General features: G+C 36.5%; 1 protein-coding gene across 1 annotated transcript in view; it reads right to left on the bottom strand.

Annotated features, from left to right (window-relative positions):
* LOC126823850 (nitric oxide synthase, brain) overlaps positions 1-19,961 on the bottom strand; it is a 70,211-nt gene extending 50,250 nt beyond the window's left edge. Inside the window, exon 1 of the mRNA XM_050552881.2 lies at positions 19,426-19,961. The gene's annotated coding sequence lies outside the window, so the exon portion shown is untranslated. The remainder of the gene's footprint in view (positions 1-19,425) is intronic.
* Positions 19,962-21,334: the final 1,373 nt, after the last annotated feature.

The raw sequence follows: 21,334 nt of genomic DNA, 5'->3' as shown, positions 1-21,334 counted from the left end.
GATTATTTTTTGATTAAATAAATTAAACATTTTCAATAACACCATAAAAAAGACATATTAAAGGCATGCAATTGTTGAAAAATTTTAAAAATATAAAATACTAGAAGAATGCCCGGCTTCGCTCGGGTGTCATAACCCCGAAACGGGAAGTGGTAGACTAACGCCACCTGGCCTATGTTACTTCCCGGTCCGAGCTACCCCTATACCCACATTTTCAGACTCGGGGCAGACCTAGTGTAGCCGCCAACCCCGAACAGACAGACAAACGACAGTCACAAATATTAGTATAGATATGATTCTCAAGCTACCGCCCAAATAAGCACAATCCTAGACATTGCGTTCGAAACTTAACCCAAGTTCCTCCTGGCGTATATTTATATTACTTGGGACCACTTCTAAATTAAAACACACATTTATAAAACATTAAATATTTATAAACACTTAAAATACTATGAATTCTACAGAACGGTTCCGGGTTCAATGTGTTTGCAGTTTGATATTAATTTAGCTTTGATTAAAAATCGTACACAGGAAAGGAATAGTTATAGATTTCCGGGCAACAGGTTTTACTAATTAATAAGCGGATGAAGGGGCATATATTGTCAAAAAGAAAGTTGACACAAGTGAATACTATCGTTTGACTGTCTCTATGTCACTAATAATAAATTAATTAATGCAGTAGCCACAAGGCAAGTTGAACTAAGCTATTTAACAATACATAATTTAACTGTTATATAGTCCGGTTATTTCTGATAGTCATTATACTAAGAACTGGGGATCACGTGGCTAAGTGGGTAAGACGCTGGCTCGCTAGCCTGGAGGTAGGGTGTTCGATTCCTGCATTGGCCGAGAAAGTTCATCAAGATTTTCCGGCGTGGTACCACCTTGTCAGTGATGCAGGGCGGAGGGCATGACAAGGACAGCTGTCTAGTCGTTCGGATGAGACGAAAACCGAGGTTCCGTGTATACATTGGAATGCACGTAAAAGATCCCTTGGTAGTTGGAATTTGATATAAGAGAAGGCGATAGTGCCGCTGCCCGGGCAAAATTTCCCTCATAGCACACTGTATGGCGTATGCCCGTCCTCATTAGCCCAGTATAGGAGCAGAACAGTAGGACGTTAAAACCCATTTCATTTCATTTCATTTTTTCTAAGAACTGGGAGCTGCGAGCGGCTCAGCAGGTCAAGGGTTCACTCCCGGTGATGGCCGAGAAAGTTCCTCTGGATTTTCTGGCGTGGTTCCCAATTGTCATTAATGGAGGGCGGGGGGGGGGGGGGGCATGGACAATGACAAAGTACAGTTGATCAGATGGGATATAAAAGCAAGATCTCTTGGCATTCACGTAAAGTAAGTCATGACATAATCTTTGAGTGGCATTTAGCGATCGGGAAACACATTAACAGAACACAGTTTTTATGGGCTACAATCACTAGTTTTATTCTAAAAGCACGACGTTTCGACAAGAATCATCGTATCGTTATCAAGCACGACGTTTCGACAAGTATCACCTTATCGTTATCAAGCATCATCTGGTAACGATAAGATGATACTTGTCGAAACGTCGTGCTTGATAACGATACGATGATTCTTGTCGAAACGTCGTGCATTTAGAATGAAACTTGTGATTGTATTCCATAAAAACTGTGTTCTGTTAAGTCATGAGAGTTGGAATTCGATATAAGAGCGGGCCGTAGCGCCGCTGTCCAGGCAAAATTTCCCTCATAGCACACTGCATGGCATCATTTCTACTAACTCGGGATTCCTCACAGTTTCCGTGACACAACCGTTAAGCGTAGATATATATAAGGTCATACTGACAGTTGTAAAGCCGTTTAAAACTGTTAACCAGGATAGACGTCCGCTCAATAAATTAGTCATGTGATTATCTTTGAGTTCATACAGTAGATGAGACTATAACATGTCTACACATGCGCATGATCATCACTATGAGAATTTGAAAAGTACTTACATGCGGGATACATCAATTATCTCTAATAATGACATGGTCTATTATTGTGCCTTAGAACATTAAAAAAAACTTAGGACTATTTTCTGTGTCAGCGGTTTTAATTGCTCTGCATATTTGGCATTGATCAATTACGGAAGGAGCCCGACAGAGACTAGCCATCGAGATTTACTCAAGTAAACGGTCGAGTACTAGTGTCGCTTTAAATAGTGTTGAGATTTATGCTTATTTCGCTAAAATATGCTTACACTCAATTTCCTAATATTTTAATGAAACAAATCGATTTAAAAAATGTTGTTTTATCCTCCAACCTTTTCTTGCAAACGGTCTACATGTAAAAGCATTTAAGATTTTGTTTCAAACTCGCTGTGGCTCTTTCACTAGTCATTAGTCATCGAGGGCAACATACATACATTGATTCTATGCTAAGTTATCAACTCTCTACGGATCACAGCATTAGGATTTTTTTTCTCCAAAGTTGCTGGGATTTTCAAATTTGCTAACGGAATTCAGATTTTTTGTTTTTTGCCCCCGCTACAGACGCGTCGCTAAGGTGAATCCATCTGGAAACCCAGTTGCGTTCAGAAATGCTGTTGGTGCGCGTATATGCATTGTCTGGTAACAAAATGTTCACACTAAGGTATTCCACGATTATGCAAGATTATTTGGTAGCACCAGACGTTGGACCTCGTGGGTGAATCCTGATCAGTACAAAATTTACGTCATCGCCTTTGAAGTTACTAGGTTACCAGCAACCTTAAATACTTGTGAAGCATTTAGAACCCCCCCCCCCCCTTCTTGATTGATATTTATTTTTCAGGTGTGTGACTTTTTTTCTCGTTCATTATTATGTTATAAATAAAAGGGAAAACCCATCATAATAACATTGTATGTCCCTTTAAATTTGAGCAACAATGACGTCATCGTGTAAATAGACACATCAACACGTGGCTGCAGTAAATAGCTTTCTGTATGTATACAGATAAATAGTTTAATACATGGACAGAGTGGTACATGAGAACACATGACATTTCTTTAGATGTCAATATCATCACTTTCATTACTTAATCTATTGCATGCAGTATACAGTCTAGACGAGATGGTGATATTTACATCATCTGTTTGATTATCTCTTTATATAAGTACTGACATTAACACAGATAAAGTAGGGCGTGGATTACACCCTGATTAATTTGGCGATAAGTAATGTCTGGTGTTGTGACTCAGACAGGGTATGCTTAGTCGGACTTAAATACCTGATGCCTTAGTGGATTTCACATAGAGAACAAATTGAGGTGCAAATAAATAAATTATGGTTAGTTCATATTTCGACCATTATCCTCACTGCCCATCCCAACATAAATTTAACGGACCGTTAACAAACGGTATGTTAGGAAAATAACGATCCGTTAACGGATCGTTAAAATAACTTAGTTTAGAGCAACCGGCCCAGAGGTTTAATTTCAAACTTAATTTAATCATAAAGTATAATGTGAATAAATTAATTTGTATATAAAAAAGTGGAGCTATGATCAAACCACATCTTATTGATTGTTCTACTTCCATGTTTAATTCTGATTATCAATTATTCCATGAGACACAGCAATTTATACTGACCTTTGACACCATCTCTTAATAACAGTGTTAAAGGAGAACACAATGATCAGCATTTTTTAAAAAAAAAAATGAATATCGAAACGATTAGAAACAAACGTTAACGACTGAACGTCGTCTTTAATATATAAATGATGTGTGTGGTTTACGTGATTAATATGGCTATCTAAAAATACATTTTGTCATCTTTATTGAAATTAAACACGACCGCATTGTGTTTCGTCAAAACTTTGACTAATCATAGTTGAACAGCGCCCGTTCATTGACACAAAACAGAAGCTTCCCGAAAGATCATTTCACGAACCTGTTTCTATTTGTCTTCTTCGTGAGCGAGTCCTTTGATCTTTAGACATCTACATTAATTACAATACATCATACATCATTCATTGGACATAGAATGGGGGCTTTGTTAGTCCAAATGGAGTTAGTATATAATCAAGGACACACGAGAACTACGCTGGTTAAACAATAATTAAAAAGTTAGCTATACACACTCCAGGTAATCATGCTACCATTTTCTCTTAATTGGAAATTTGAACAACAGATTCATTAATAAAACAATTACTCTTTGAAATAAAACACTTTATTTAAAGTCAAAGTCAATAACAAATCTAAAGAAACATAAGACAAATGACCAAAATATATTGTAAATTAAATATTCACACTCAATTTTGACAATCTCGATTGCGTTTTCCTTAGTATTATATTTCATTCATACTTTTTCGATGTTACAATTACTGTTTCATTTGGTAGAATTTATGTTTATACTAACTTTTCATTTTCACTTAATAACCTCAGCGATATAGATTAATGTTTGAAGATGTCGTCTCTTAAAACATTATTTACACAAAAGACACTGTTAATTTACCCTCTTAAACAATAAATCGACATTAATAACTCAATCAAAAGACAATGACAAAAAATAATCTTTTAAGTAAAATGAACAAGTCAATATAATAACAATGAACACATGTTGGATAATAATTGTACTATAACGGAAACACGCCCTTTATTTTATGTATCAATGGGTTCTTAGTAATAATGTTACTTTATATTAAAAATCTTTTATTGCTCTATTGTGCCGCGAAATTTTGAACGGCACACTAAGAAAATTTTTCACTAAAAAAGCCAACTATTTGAATGATGAAATTCGAAACACTGCAATAAAGTAAGTTCATCGCTGTGTTTTTCTTTAGTTAGTTTGAGCCATTCTATGTGTGTATGACTAGTCTGAGTGTACGGCTGTATGCCGTCTATGACTTGCCATGTTTTTATTTTGCAAAAACAGGTGTGCCGCTATTTATTCATGTGTTCCGAGGTGTGCCGTTGACTAAAAAAGGTTGAGAACCACTGCTCTGTTGGATGGACAAAGTTGACTGACCTGAACAACACAATGTAGCATCCCAAGAAATGGGGTATAACGTCCCACTGATCTGCCCCGACTGGGCTAATGAAGACGGGTATACGCCTTACGGTGTGATATGAGGGACATTTCACCCAAGCAGCGACACTGAGACCTATTCTTATTTCGAAATCCAACCGTCAAAGGTTATTTTACATGCACAACAATGTGTACAACGGACCTTGGTTTTTCGTCCCTCCGTTCTGCTTCACTGACAAGGTGGAACCACGCCGGAAAATTCCGATGAACTTTCTCCGTGATCGAACCAAATTCTTACTCACTGAGTCACCTCTTCGTAAAATAATTCGTAATTTAAAGATATGACGATTCACACAAATCTCAAACTGACATTATGTTGGATGCCTGATTTATTTTCATTGGGGAGACGTCGTGGCTGGGCGAGTATGGTGCTGGCTTGGCGAGTATGGTGCTGGCTGGGTTAGTATGGTGCTGGCCCACAATCTGGCCCACAAGGTTTGATTTTGGTGTTAACCAAGAATTTTCCAACATGTTTGCCTTTGTCAGTTTACAGGCATTGAAAATCATCTCATCGTTCGGATGGGACAATAATCCAAAAGTTGGAATTCAGGACAAACGTTTCCCCCATTGCACACTGCATGACCGGCTACTACAGGAAAGTAAAACTTTAAATTCCATTAAATTTCATCTCCTTTCTGTTACTTTGCTAACAATGACTGCCACATATTAACATACTGCCTGAACAGAATGACAGCGATATATTTCTGAGGGGGGGGGGGGGGGTTGGATGGCCGAATGGTTAGCACGCGCACGCTGTATCATACGGTCTGTCATTGAGTCAGCTGGCGGGGTTTCGATTCCCCGGTTGTACGTGACAAGGAGTAAGGTCGCCTGTCCAACCTCGTGGGTTTTCCCCGGGTCCTCCGGTTTCCTCCCACTGCTAAAGACCCTTACGCGCAAGCGAATTATTGAAATAAAAAGAAATTAAACCATATGTTAGTCCCGAAATGACCTAGTTTGTGTCGAGTGGACGTTAAACCCCATCTCTCTCACTCTCTCTCTCCCTCTCTCTCTCTCTCTCTCTATATATATATATATATATTTCTGAGCTATTGGATTACAGAGACGACTTTCATCTAAAGACAAATCTAGTAGAAAAGCCTACTCTAATTATCAATATGTTATGAAAGACAACAAATCATTGCAGCATGTGTCCATATAACGGCTGAAATTAAGCCGCAATAAGAAACACAATACACGCATAATGGTAGAGTGCCATTCAATTACTGATCTAGTTACGACCTAGAAATTACACAGTACCTGTTTGAGAGAGAAAGAGAGAGAGAGAGAGAGAGGTTTAACGTCCACTCGATACAAACTAGGTCGTTTCGAGACTAACATATGGTTCAATTTTATTTCAATAATTCTCTTGTGTGTAGGGCTCTTTTGCAGTGGGAGGAAACCGGAGGACCCGGGGAAAACCAACGAGGTTGGACAGGCGACCCTACTCCTTGTCACGTACAACCGGGGAATCGAGACCACGCCAGTTGACTCAATGATCGACCTTATGATACAGCGCGCACGCGCTAACCATTCGGTCATCCACATCCACCCTCTAGTACCTGTTTGACGACATGGCACATAGAAAGTCAATAATATTTTTACTTCCTATAATATTTAAGTGCAGCAAATAATGTTACCTAAGTGAACTTCCCACATAAGTTAGAAGTGGTATCAGGTGTTCTAGAAAGAGTAAATGAAATCAAACGGGGTTTAAAGTCTGACTGTTCCGTCCCGACTGGGCTAATAAAAACGGACATACGGTTTGCTACGACGGAAATTTTACCCACACAGTGGCGTTACGGTCTACTCTTATATCGAATTGCAACTTCCAATATGTACAAACGACCACGTTTTTCGTCCCACCCGAACGACTATATACTGTCCCTTACTCTAGAAAGAGTAAGTATACCCAGGCATGAATATGAAGTGATAACAGACGTCCCAGTAAGCATACAGCGCCTCGTGTGCGACACCCATCTCTAATTTTAGCTAATTTGGAATAGATGATAAATGGGAGATGGTCGCAAAGCAGTGCAAATACAAAAATACAACAAAATGTACGTGAAAGTTCGAACTATTAAATAAATCCCAAGTTCCCTGTTATATGAACATAAATAGTTGCAGTGGTTGTCGTGCACGGGGACATTATGCCATGGGTTGTGACGAAAAATTAAGTTTTCTTCAACATCCGATAACAGAAGAATGTCAAATTTTAAAAAGATATGTCTACACGCAACTGTTCAAAGACTACCAGTTGTTCTCGTCTGGCTGATCATTTCATGGGGAAATTTGGAATTGTATAGTTATTAATAATGAAATAAAAATTACTGTATATTTTATTTTATTTTTGACGACAAAAATGTATGGTTATAAAAGCTTATGGAAAATTGAAACTAAGGCAGAGTATGCTTAGACTTCCCGGAATACTTGCTACAACTGCACCAGTTGTGTGGCCGCGGTGGTTCAATATGTAAGACACTCTCGCTAACAAGGCCGCCTCCGGTTTCCTGCCGGTGTTGGCCGAGAAAGTACCTTGGGATTTTCTGGTACAGTTTCCCCTTGTCAGTGGTGCAGTACAGTTGGCTTCACAAGGAATGTGTCTTGTCGTTCGGATGAGCCGAAAAAACGAGGTCCTGTGTACACATTGACGTGTACGTAAAAGAACACGGCAGATGGAATTCGGAATAAGAGTAGACGGTAGTGCCGCTATCCTGGCAAAAATGCCTCTCCTAGAACATAATTTAATTCGAAATTATTTACCCTGTAGGATAGCTCGTATTATATTTTATTCCAAATAGATTATAAATGGTATCATATCATTATCGGCCATTTTGTTTATATTTACAAAACAGAAAATAAATAAGAAGCGGTGTACAGATATTTCGGTTTTAAAAATAGAAATTATATGGCTTTTTGTAAAATAATTTCTTAAACAGATTCTTTTTGTCTACCAAATGAAGCATTGACAGACATAATGTGCTTAACTGAGTTGGGTTCGTACATAAATAACCTAGAACAAAAGTACAAAAATTAGCCATAACGCCGCACATATATTCTCTATACTGGTATGACACGGAAATTTAGATGAACAAAGAATCCCATCATCGATGCCTTATAGTCTCTGATCATCAATAAGGGAATTGGCGTTGGGTGACCGAATGGTTATTGATTGAGTCAAAAGGAGTGGTTTTGATTCCCCGATAGTACGTGACAAGGAGAAGGGTGGCCTGTCCAACCTATTGGGTTTTCTCCGTGTCCTGCGGTCCCCCCCCCCACTGCTAAAGATCCCTAAGCGCTAGCGATTTATTGAAATAAAATTGAACCATATGTTAGTCCCGAAATTACCTAGTTTGTGTCGAGTGGACGTTAAAGCCCATTTCTCTCTCTCTCTCTCTCCGCCCCCCCCCCCGCCTTTAGGCGATTTAAATCTCTTTTAAAATGGTTTAATTGAATTCAGTATTTAATAAGATAAAGTGAAAATTTGTCAGCATTCGGCATACGTCATGGCCAAAACAAGCCACCGATGATCTTCGTTAGAATATATTGATGGGCCTCGTTTTATTCTAATTGAATCCAAACCAATCTTAGGGTTATTAAGTCGTCAAAGGTTAGAATTTATCCGAAAATGTAAAGACGATCATCGACTTGAGCAAAAACATGGTAAACGATGGACAAACGTTTCTTTTAACTCAATGGCGATCGACTCGCTTGTGTACTGAACTAGGGTTCTTGTTAAACAGTTATACTTCATAACGAAAACAGTTTCTGGAAGCCACAGTGGCTCAGTAGGGCAATGGATCTTTAACCAGGGGTCCCAAGTACGATCTCGGTGTTGTCCGGGAATGTTCCTCGTGTCTGGCTTTATCCTTGGTGTAGAATGGAAGGGATATTGTCGATTGGATCGTGTAGTCTTTGGCGTGCACATAAAAGAACCACCGACAGTTGGAATTCGATAAAGAATAGACAGCAACGCCGTTATCGGGCGTAAGGTTCCCCGATAGAACAATACCGGTCTTATTTAGCCCCATTAGTATAGAAAACGTAACATGCTGAATCATATTTCATTTCATTTTTACGGTACTCAATAATATCAGTGAACAATGGGGTTATAAAAAGAAAGCTTATAAAAACAGAATCTCTTTTCTTAATGATCTTGATTTATGTCAAAAGAATTTTGACAAATGTTAGGCTTGTGATGGTACACGACCAATCGACATTAAGCTGACGTGATACGCTCTAAACCCTTCGTCAGTTAGTGAACCTACTTAAAGAAGCAGTCATTTTAAAGCCATTGAGCTGAAGTAGCTCTGTATGGAACCAGAAGTTGGTCTGTATTAAAGCTCAATTTGTCAGGATTTAGTTGGTGTTTGGTGTGTATTGTATGATTGTGTTGTATGTCCTAATGATGATTGTAGGGATGTCATATTGATGATATTAGCGCCTTGACAGACGTCTTTCAATTCATTAGACTCATCTCTCTAACTAGTTGCTAGAAGGATAGACGTTGGGGTATTAGGACGAATCATAGATCCATTCCGCCAGCTCCTGCTGTTATTCTAGGAATATTACCATATTGGTTCCTTGTATTGAAGCTGTTATAGAGTACAGCACAAAAGTAGAGAGAGAGAGAAATGGGGTTTAACGTCCACTCGACACAAACTAGGTCATTTCGGGACTAACGTATGGTTTAATTTTATTTCAATAATTCGCTTGCGCGTAGGGGCCTTTAGCAGTGGGAGGAAACCGGAGGACCCGGAGAAAACCCACGAGGTTGGACAGGCGACCCTACTCCTTGTCACGTACAACCGGGGATTCGAAACCACGCCAGTTGACTCAATGACAGACTTCATCATATAGACACGCACACGCTAACCATTTAGCCATCCCCCCCCCCTCACAAAAGTAGAATAATAGTCATTGGAATGGTACTCAGTTGGTTGAATTGAGCTTGACATCCGATCGACTGCCTATACTCTTATTGCGATTTCCAACTATCAGATAGTATAAAACCTGCTGCCAATGAGACCTCGGTTTTACGCACGATCCCAACGACTAGGGCACCATGCTGAAATATTAAGAAGGGCCAACACTGCGATCGAACCCATAATCTCCTGGTTTGTGACTAGCTTGATACAGGAAGACAAATGACGTGTATCAGATGATCTGGGAAGAGTAAACACATCGTGCTTTGATTCCGGTTTGAGTCCAAAGTATATCAGCAAAGTCACCTAATTCGGAAACTTGGGCAAAATAATTTTCTTAGAGCTCGTGATCCATGATTTACTTATTAGAATATCACTACACCTGTGTCTACATCAAATCTCACGTATAAATTTTCAGTATCCTTTCTTTAAAAGCACACGTCTTTGATAGACAGTTTTGATGAACTGAATTCCATTAAGAATAGGATTCACTTCCCCTACCATGTAGCTTATATCTGTAACTTTATTCAATATTGTCTATAGAATGATACCTATACTCGGTATCAGACTATAAGCTAATTATAAAGCTTCCCGTAATTTATAATTATACGTTTTTAATAAATTTTCACAAATTTTGGTGAGTTTTTAAAACCAAAGATGATGTTACAAACTAATGTGGTTGTTAAAAGCCTTTGAGATAAATACAACGTATCGATTAAGTAATTAGTCATCCGTCTCAAATCACACAACGAGATAAACCGTACCCCATGGATGAAATTGTGTTTATATGTTGCGTTGGTAGATAGTGCTGATATTCCAAGTATTAGCTAAATCGGACTAACGGTTACTGATTATATATGGCCCATTCGATTTGGGTCTTTTCGACCAATATGGGCATAGGCGCCAATATTCATATGATCATAGCCCAGAAACCGATTGGTCAATTCCATGGGGATTTTTGATGACCTTTTGACTTTTACTTTAACCTTTTGACTTTTACTTTAACCTTGAATTTGACCATAATTATGGTCCACGTGACATTGAAATGATCTTATATTCAAATATTTATAGATCAACATGTTTTATACACATTATAAAAACATGGAGGTATGATATTTTTATTTGTCTGTAAAATAAAGTCATACATTCATACCAGATGCTAAATATCAATGTCTTTGCATTTTAAGATGGAGTATATTTATGGTTAAGTTCCGAGGATACGTAGTAGCCTTCTGACGACTTACCATAAAATAGCTAACCATGATTCAAACAGTCATTCTTCCGTTTCTTTCATCAGTCTGATCATAATGTCAGACGTCAAGGATATTATCAATGCTAGTTGGTTTTTTGTGATATCAGATTTTTTATACATTTTAAAATTACACTTTTTCAGAGAGCACCCAACAACCTACACTCATGACTCAATTTACAAGTTGAAGTCGAATATTTTAAATGTGTATTTTATGTGTAATGGTTTGACAAACCGATTAATCAAAATTGAAATCAGATAAGATATCTGATGGGTAACATACCACAAAAATATAAAATATAGTATTAATGAAATCTCTATGGCTTTGAAAAAAAATCAACCGTGTAAAGATGCTGGTTTAATCAAAACTGCCAATAAACCGTAAACGCTAGATACAAAGACAAGTTCAACTTCCTTTTCACAATCAGGTATTGTCTGGATAGTTTTTGTATCGATGCGTCCAACTCCCCCGATTTCTGCTATTATGTCTTTCGGACTCGATCACGGGGTTACGAATTTAATTCCACCCACCCGATATTAAATGTTTCATCGATTTATTATCACCAACAAGGATTTTCTTTGAAAATATAGGCGGACGACTGTTATGCTTTGAGGGTATAAAGCGCCGATTTGCTATTCATTAAATTCCTTAGTTGCGACACAGAGACCAAACGGTATTTGATTATAATTAGCGACGAGGTTACATCAGATCCTTGCCCAGAATTCTAATGGGTCAATTAATACGTCTTTCATTTAATCACAAATCAGTAAAGATTAAAAAAGAAATCTTTTCTGTGGCTGTCTTCGCTTCTTAACGACTTGATCAACACTTAATACCCAATAAATACAGGCATCATTTCATCTAATAGGCTATTTGATTGAGAGACTTAATTAATTGTTGCCGAGCTGATCGGGTGGCTACTTGTGAAACATACAAAAAGACAAAGATCACTCTGGGTTAAAGTTCAGGGTGTAAAAGGGAATGATGGATATAGTCAATTAGTGTTCAATACTCGCCATTGTCATCCATTACAAGATGTCGAATGTACCCTTACATTATACCGTTATGAATGGTGCTCTATTGACAAACCATATTGACCTGCAGAATTGTTCAAATTCTTTTCTGACTTGTTTTGTCTATTTTTTTCAATGATTGATGAAGGTAATAAAATTCGCCCATTTGTAAAGATCAAAATATGTAATACTAAAAACATATTTCACATTATGTTGTGTTGGACAGGCGAACCGATTAGTTGTCACGTATAAGTTGGGAATCGAAACCACACCTTTTGACTCAATGACAAGGTCTTTTGATCTAAAGCGCACACGTTAGGCCACTCGGCTACCCATTCCCCATTGTGTTATGTTAAAGTACCAAAATAGTAAGCGATTAAAGGTGCCAAATCTCTAACTTAATATCATCTAGAGTCTTCGACATTGCAAACACGACTTGTTGATCAATATAAAGCAATATTGACGTTGTTATCTTACCGTGAAAAGATGGGATTCTATCCAATATTAAAGACAAAATGGAAATTTTAAAATTTGTACACGAATCGCATGCCAGAATACTTTCAAGCGCCATTGGGAATGAAGCGTTTCGATGAACGGGGCTTAAGATAACCAACGGGAGAATACTAGCAGTGTAGACTGGAACAACCAGAAGCTAAAGACTGCCATTCAAGTTGGACTCGTTTTGTATTCCGCCGAACATAACTGATTAGAAATTACAGTAAAAGCAAAAAAAAAGATTGAATGTAAATCGGTTTATATACATTCATATTACATTATTATATGCAGTGCGTCCCATTTGTTTCCATTTCTAGGTGCCAAAGAATAGCGATTTAGCTCCTTTAATATAGGTTTTTAGCGTGGACTTTAAATCCTGCGGATTTTAACATAGAAATAAAATCCAGGTCACCCCCCCCCCAAAAAAAAACCTCCCAAAAACCCAGCTAACAAAATGTATGTAAACAGAACAGTCATTTCATCATACAACTTCTACGTTATCATATAGGAGTTATAAGGTGTTGTGTGTGCATGAAGCAGGATATACTTATCATTCTAGAACACCTGTTATCCCATGGGCGGACGTAGCTAACAAAATATTGTATGTAAATGTGTATGTACGTAACAGAACAGTCATTTCTCTGTTATTATATAGGAATTATCAGGTGCCGTGCACGAAACAGGGTATGCTATATCGTTTTAAAACACCTGTTATATGTATGTTTGTATGTACGTAACAGAATAGACAATTCGTCATTGCATCATACACCTTCTCCATTATCATATAATCGTGACAAATTTGATCTGTACAGCCATTAAAATGAGGCTACCGTATGTGTGCCAGGTGATGTAGCGTATAATAATGTTTGTTAATGTCGGGTACACAAGCTTTAAATTTTAATTTGCCAACAGCCATGTTTGCGTACAACTACAACAAGAGAATACACATGTTATCAACCAAATAACTAAACTGGTGAATTAAAGTATCACTTCCGGTTAAACCATTGAATTCATTAAACTCATTATCATGTCATAGCTTCTATATTAAAGATACATTATGGGAGATTAGATAACGAGTTGGCAGTTCTCACTATAATAGTTAAAAACTAGATGATGTAAAGGCAATTTAATTGATCCACTATGAACCGAGAAATAAGCGATCGAAAGTTCTGCATAGCCTCGGTCATCATTACTAAAGTCGGTACGACAAAAATCATAGTCTCGATTATCCATTTAATCGTTAAATCGAGAAGGAAAGTTATGCAGCAAATCGGATCATAATCCAACAATTATCGCAGGCTAGCGTTGACATCGAGAGTTGATTATGGTCTGGATACGTTAATTAATGTCTGATTAATAGTTTATATAACATTTCAGGCCTAAAGAAAGACCTGCAATAGACAGATTTAGCTCTTGCATAATGTATGTTTAAGGGGCAGAATTTAAAATTAATTCAGATGCTCATCAGAGGCAAACATGAAACCATAGCAACTAATCTGAGATATGACTGGACATAACTTCCGTTCATTCTGGAAAGATTTTCCTTTAACTTTCATTTTAGCACATGGTCTGTTTAATACGCAACTAAAATTTAACACATCTGCACCCAACCACACTTTACCAACATCCAATATTGATGTTTTCTTAATATGTTTGGTAATATATAGAAATGTGTTTGTTAATTCTAGATGAACTCTTATGAAGTGGAAACTTTTTCTTTTAATAAAAAAATACATATTTACTCATGATGCAATGTTATATACAGTCAATGCAACAAGTACTCTACTTATTGGATCTTCGATTAACGAAAGGTTCAATGAAATAAGTTATATTAAAACACATGTATTCTACTTCATACTACATTCATGTAATAATGAGTATTGACCAGCTTACTATACTATTGATGCATATATAGATCTCCCTGTCGCTACCAGGGCACAATCCCCCCATCCCCTAAATGAGCTATATTCTATATTAAACCACGCGTATTCTACTCCATACTACATTCATGTTACAATGGGTATTGACCAGCTCATATAGATTCGCGCATAGATCTTTCCGTCGCTGCCAGCCCGATGTCCAAAAACAATGGCAACAGAAGTATCTTTACTACGTCGATAAAAAAATTTACATAAAAGGAGTGGATACATTTTCTTTTTTAAATTGGTATTAAATTTCCACATGTTAGTCCAAACTGGCCCACGCGAAATATTAGTGTGAAATGTAATTACAGATCGTAGCCCTCGATGTCCAAAAAATAATGACAGCTGAGATATTTTTACTACGTCGATAAAAAATTTACATAAAAGAAAAGGTGGATACAATTTTTTTTTAGAAAATTGATATTAAATCAATCACATGAGTTTAGCTGGTACAGTTACACGGGTTGAATAATACATATTGATACCACCTACTCAAAATATACAGCTGCAATATGTTTATAGATAAACGGGAGCCATGGTGGGTCAGGGAGTTAACCACTGGCTCGCTAACCGGGAAGTCTCGGATTCGCTTCCGGTGTTGGCCAAGAAAGTTGCTCGAGACTTTCCGTCGAGGTTTCTGATGGGACGAAAACTGTGTACACATTGATATGCGCGTAAAAGAACCCTTGGCATTTGGAGTTCGGAATAAGAGTAAATCGTAGCGCCGCTGTCTGGGTAAAATTCCAATCATAGAACCCTAAAAGCGTATTCCTATCTTTAGAAAAGTAGGACGTCAAATCCCATTTCATTTCATATCATTTTATATATGAGCATAATATGGTCCACTAACTATAATAAATGCTTTGGGAATTGTGATTCTTTTCAGATGCTATTTCTGATTAATCTGTTAATGTAAATCTTGCCGATTCGGCATCATGGAATATCCCCTTATAAACTTGTCACATGATTTTTGACCAGAGTTACCTTTCTTGTATAAAAGTACTCGATTTAGATATCAATTCCGGATCATTATTTCTTCTTATACAAATCGAAACTTATAATGAATAGTAATCGTGAAGTTTTAATAAGTCTTGGGTCAGATTAATTTGAATAAAGTGAACTAAATTTAGAAAATAAATGAAACGACTGTCATTTTATTCATTCGGATTGTTTTGCGATTTCCGCCTTGTTTATCATTTTGAGATTCCGTCTTGAGGGAAATGAGAAAAAGAAATATTGTAAGCTTGACCAAATTGATTTGTTCGTAGGAATGTTTGATCTTTAACGTTGCTCATTTATATTAGTGACATCTGTAAGTTGTGGGTAGGTTCGTGTAGATTACTAGTTAACCGTCGCACACGCTCGATAATTAAAACTTTACTATGGATACCTCCATAGAATAACTTATAGCCACACACTGTGTGCAGTATAGTTAATATTCGTTCCGGGTACTATCCAATTCACTGTTTACTAATTGGATATGTACATTTCTGCCTACTTGAAATATAAATTCGGTGTCGCTATTATATCAAGATGTTTTTGTTTTTATTTATCAAATTAAAGAGACAATTGGATATATCCCAAATAAGCATTTAAGATATCTTTAGGAAACTTTGTGAACTAATTCGAAATTTCTGGAGTTAATATTTTTTGAGTTTCCATGGTTTCAAACTTGACTAAGTCATCGTGTTATCTTTGAACCACAAAATATTTATTTCAGTACTTTTGACGAGGAAACAAAATGATTTCCTTCTGTGTCCCTTTCGGTCTATCGGAGGCTCTAGTACATTCTTGGGTGACTGGATATGACATCACATTCAAATCATCTAACCCATAAGAGACAATAAAGCCTTTTCCCAATCCCAATTCAGATATAATTCTGAATACAATATTGTTATAAAAAACAACCAAGAAAACCTCTCTTGGTTTTATCCATTTGAAAACATTAGTCACGCTTAATCAAAACACGGGGGGGTTGGATGGCCGAATGTTTAACGCGTGTGCGCTGTATCGTAAGGTCTGTCATTAAGTCAACTGGCGTGGTTTTGATTCCCCGGTTGTACGTGACAAGGAGTAGGGTTGCCTGTCCAACTTCGTGGGTTTTCTCCTGGTCATCCCCTTACTGCTAAAGACCCATGCGCGCAAGTGAATTATTGAAATAAAATTGAACCATATGTTAGTCCAGAAATGACCTGGTTTATGTCGAATGGACGTTAAACCCCATTACTCTCTCTCTCTATGTAACTAACCTAAACACATGTACATATGATATTCGACTTAGTTAATTATATATTGATTTAATTGGAAAAAATCCGTAAAACACTGTATAACCTCCGTGAATTATTCTACTCGTTTTGTACAGAACGTGTTTTATCTAGAAAAGTAATCCATTATGGAAATATTGCTAATCTTCATGTATAAAAACACGTGTTTTGGACACAATTTCAAATAAAGATATTAAAAAAGTGATATCAGTTTAATATACAAAATGAAATAAATAGCTGAATTCAATCAGAATTAAACTTTTTTTTTTATTTTATAATATATCCATTCAGCAAATAGTAAATCTAATACTTAATACTTTGTTGAATTGAGGACTTAATGCAAAGGTTACTGTAATCTAAAAATTAATATGAAAAGATCAATTAATCAATACTAAAATAGTTTATGAAGTTTTTAAAGCGATGACTTCGGGTAAAAAAAGAAATACATTTCCATAATAGTGCAATAAATAATCATAATTAGGCAAAACTATTCCTATAGTCACTGTGGACGTCTCTTTGCTTCCAGAGCATCTACAATCCAATAAAACAAAAGATTCAGAAAGTATTAGCTCCAAAATTAAATAACCATAATTAGATAAAACCTTATTCTAATAATAACTGGAGTATATAAAAGTCACTTAGTTTACATATTCCACAAATAGTAAATTGTTTCTTATCATCGCAAACCATAAATAACTAAAAGATTCATTTAGTTTCTTCGGGCGTCGTCACGATTCTTAGATTGTGCAAACCTTGTTTTCAGTCATTAGAAATGTTAAGGAAACATTATCAATCCCTCAGTGGAAAGTATAAACAGTTAAATACCCAATACCACCCTTGTTGTAACTAAATAATATGTCCCAGCTCTATTCTGGTCAACAAAGTGTACTATTTTACAATATTCTAATTAATTGATGATACAAATTTCATCTTAACGCACCTAATTTAAAAAATTGGAAAAATTCAACTAAATGATTTGAAAAGCTTGACGTAAAGCTTTTCAAATGTGACTTGGATTTAACAATGTTTTTGAACCCTTTGGACAAGTAAAATAGGATTTAATAGATAATTTACACAACAGGCAGGACACGAACACATCTAGTACTTAGAATAAGGCCATTTTTTATTTTCTGGAGCTGTCAAGCCAGCAAGAGTGTTATTGTCCCTTTAACAGATTTAGGATTTAGTTCCTTTAGAAATCGTCACTGATGTGTAACACACTAAAGATATTATATAGCGAAAAATAGAAATTCGTGGACTTTGTTTTAGCTCTTTGGCAAATCTGAAAGAGGCATTACTTTCTCTCGCTGAAAACCGTAACCAGCTACGGGATTCAGGATTTAAGGGTATTTTTTGGCGATCGTCACTATTCTTAGTTTATGTCATACACAAAATATATTATAAAGAAACAAACTCCGCACGTTCATGGACTTTAATTCAACATTCGAAAATTTTAAAGTGGAATTATGACTATCGCCAAGAAAATAAATATAATCAATTATGATTAATATCATATTTCAGATAACCATAGACTCTCCTAGAATATTCATAATCAAACACCGTGTTACTTAAAGTATTGTATTTTGGATCAGCGTTCGCCAAACCCCGTGAAAACTACTAGAGTATATGTATGACTCAAGCAGTGAAAGTTAAAACGGGTTAATCTCAAGAATGATCCGGCCAATTTGTCTCAAGTTTTGCATAGCCAACAATCTAATATGAAAATATCCTATATAATTATACAAATATTGTTTTACTATCTGGCGCTTTCATCGTTTAAAATAACTAATTGTTAAAAATGAACATAGGGTTTCCTATCTTCGCCAACTTTTTCTGAAGTATAGATATAAATATACCGAATTATACAAGGGGATTAACCCCCCCAAAAAGGACAATAAGACCCGTTTTGTTATCATCGGATATGACATATTGAGACAAAGAACATTCACTTGTAAATTGCCATATCGCATGATAATATTCCTAAAAATCAATGAGAATACATGTGCTTCCAAAGATAAAAATGCAGCTATATGTACAGAATGATCAAACCCATGCAACCAGACATAACGTTCGATCATCTTCTTAAAGGCGAAGAACATAAAAAGAATAACCATTTGACACCTCTGTTCAAACATATAAAAATACAGAATCAATGTGGACAAGTGTGACAACATATCGGAAACATATAATCGTATGTTTTAATATCCACATCGGAATCAATTTCACAAATACACGAGTCTTCATATATACATCAACGAAACCAGGAAGACCCCTGACAAAATATTTTTCTTATAAATAATTACAAGTGTAAAAAAATAATTTCTAAATATCCGACTGGGTGTATTTGTTTAATATCTCTGTAGACTATTTTATTGTCAGAGTGAAGGCGTTTATCGGTTTCCTAAAACAACACTAAGACATTGTTTAGAAAAAAAATCAGCCCAATAGATCTTATCTTTTGACAAACTATAGTACAATGACTATGAAAAGACAATGCCTTAGATTATAGTATATTGTTATAATAAATACCTACCTTGTTTGAGCAGTTCCTGATAATAGCGCAAGTAAATTCAATAAAGACTATATCGAGTTTTCCGTTTTCTTTGTAGTAAGTTAAATTAGTCAATAGAAGATGGCTAAAAGCGTCCTTAGAAACTCTGGTGGACTTTGTATCAACAGTTAGTTTCACATCCCGAGAATAGATAAAGTGTTGCATAAACTTGTTAAAAAGTTTTCATTAATTCCCCCTACGGCGGGCTATCCATTGCCGAAGTCGTATGAGCGACTGTTGTACACTGACTTGGAGATGGTAATAACAATTTATCCGCCTCTTCGCTCATTCAATTAGTGGTTCCGCTGATCAATGACGTTGAACGAGTCTACAATAGGCTGGTAGCCGTCGATGGGGTTTTACCATTGATTGCTAGGAGAACAAGTCGACAATAGCCATACGATTATCACAACTTACAAAACACAAGTACTACAAATAGTCCACTAGATTTCATACTAGAGTTATAGAGAGACGAACACACACGTATTAAGTCGAGCAAACACTTTACAAACAAAACTTTACACGACCATCAACGATAAAATAGTCAAGCAAATACTCAGCTCCTGCGACCATAGTTAACATTAGTTAACATAAAACTTTTCACTATTGTTTTTTATTAACATTTCAAAAACAAAATGACGATTTCTTTCTGCAACCCAACTTTACCAAGAAAGCTTTACACGACCATCGACGATAAAATAATCAAGCTCCTCCGACCAAAGTAAATATAAAACTTTTCAAGGACTTTCACGATTTTTTTTTTAATAAACATTACAAAAATAAAATTGAATACTTAAAGCATACACGTTTAAGCCGATCATTGACGACTTCTTTCTCGAACCCAACTTGAGAGAATCTGAGATTGAAATAGGAAATGCTACTTTATATCAAGTAGAGGAAATAGTTTATTTAAATGGACTGCGTTGTTATTTAATGATTTTAATCACGATAAAATAAACACTCCCGTAACCTCGTTCTCGGATATACATATTCACTGACGTAGGGATGTGGTCAATTTGAAGGAAATGCAATAAATGATGACGCGTTCATGCAAAACAGAAATTAGAAACAGACCATGACGGGCCGAACTAAAAATAGAAAGCTTGTATTAACCCCGTGCATGTGGCGTAATAAAGTACACACTGCCAGGATTACAGCACCCGCCATTATAGAATAGAATAAGGAATTACTATAAAAACCGTTCTTCAATGCAGCCGTATTTCATAAGTTCAAGCAGGACATAACAGGTTAACAGCAGCTATAAAGACATTATAAAGTTTGTTTACACGCTGTCGTGTATCAGGTCAACCAACTATGTATTTTAGTGTACATTAATAACGATAATAATTGGTAATCTAAAGCATCTTTTCTATCATGAAATTTAACACTATAACTCGAAGAAGCCCTGGCATACAGGGTCAGCTAACTAGGTATTTTACTATACATTAACAAATAACCAATAACTGTGTAACATATCCATCATCTAGAGCTATTGAAGACGGGCATATACACTATGCAATGTGCTCTGACGGAAAGTTTCTCAGACAGTGGCGTCTTCACCCATTCTTCAATTGTCAAAACGACTAGATGATGTTCTTTACCAGAACCTCCGTCCTAAATGGGGGATTGGGTGGCCTAATGGTTAATGCATGCGTGTTAGATTGCTAGGTCTGTCATTGAGTCAGGTGGAGTGGTTTTGATTTCCTGTTTGTACGTGGCAAGGAGTAGGGTCGTTTGCCCAACCTCGTGGGGTTTTTCCGGGTGCTCCGGTTTCCTCCCACAGCTAAAGACCCCAATGTGTCGATTGGACTTTAAAACCCATCTCTCTCTCTCTCTCTCTCTCTCTCTCCGTCCTTAACCACTTACAAGGGAAACTCAGACTGGAAAATCC

The sequence above is a fragment of the Patella vulgata genome, chromosome 6, assembly GCF_932274485.2.
Source record: "Patella vulgata chromosome 6, xgPatVulg1.2, whole genome shotgun sequence".
NCBI lineage: Eukaryota > Metazoa > Mollusca > Gastropoda > Patellidae > Patella > Patella vulgata.
The sequence above is the reverse complement of the archived record's forward strand: the minus strand, read 5'-3'. Positions and strand labels throughout refer to the sequence as shown.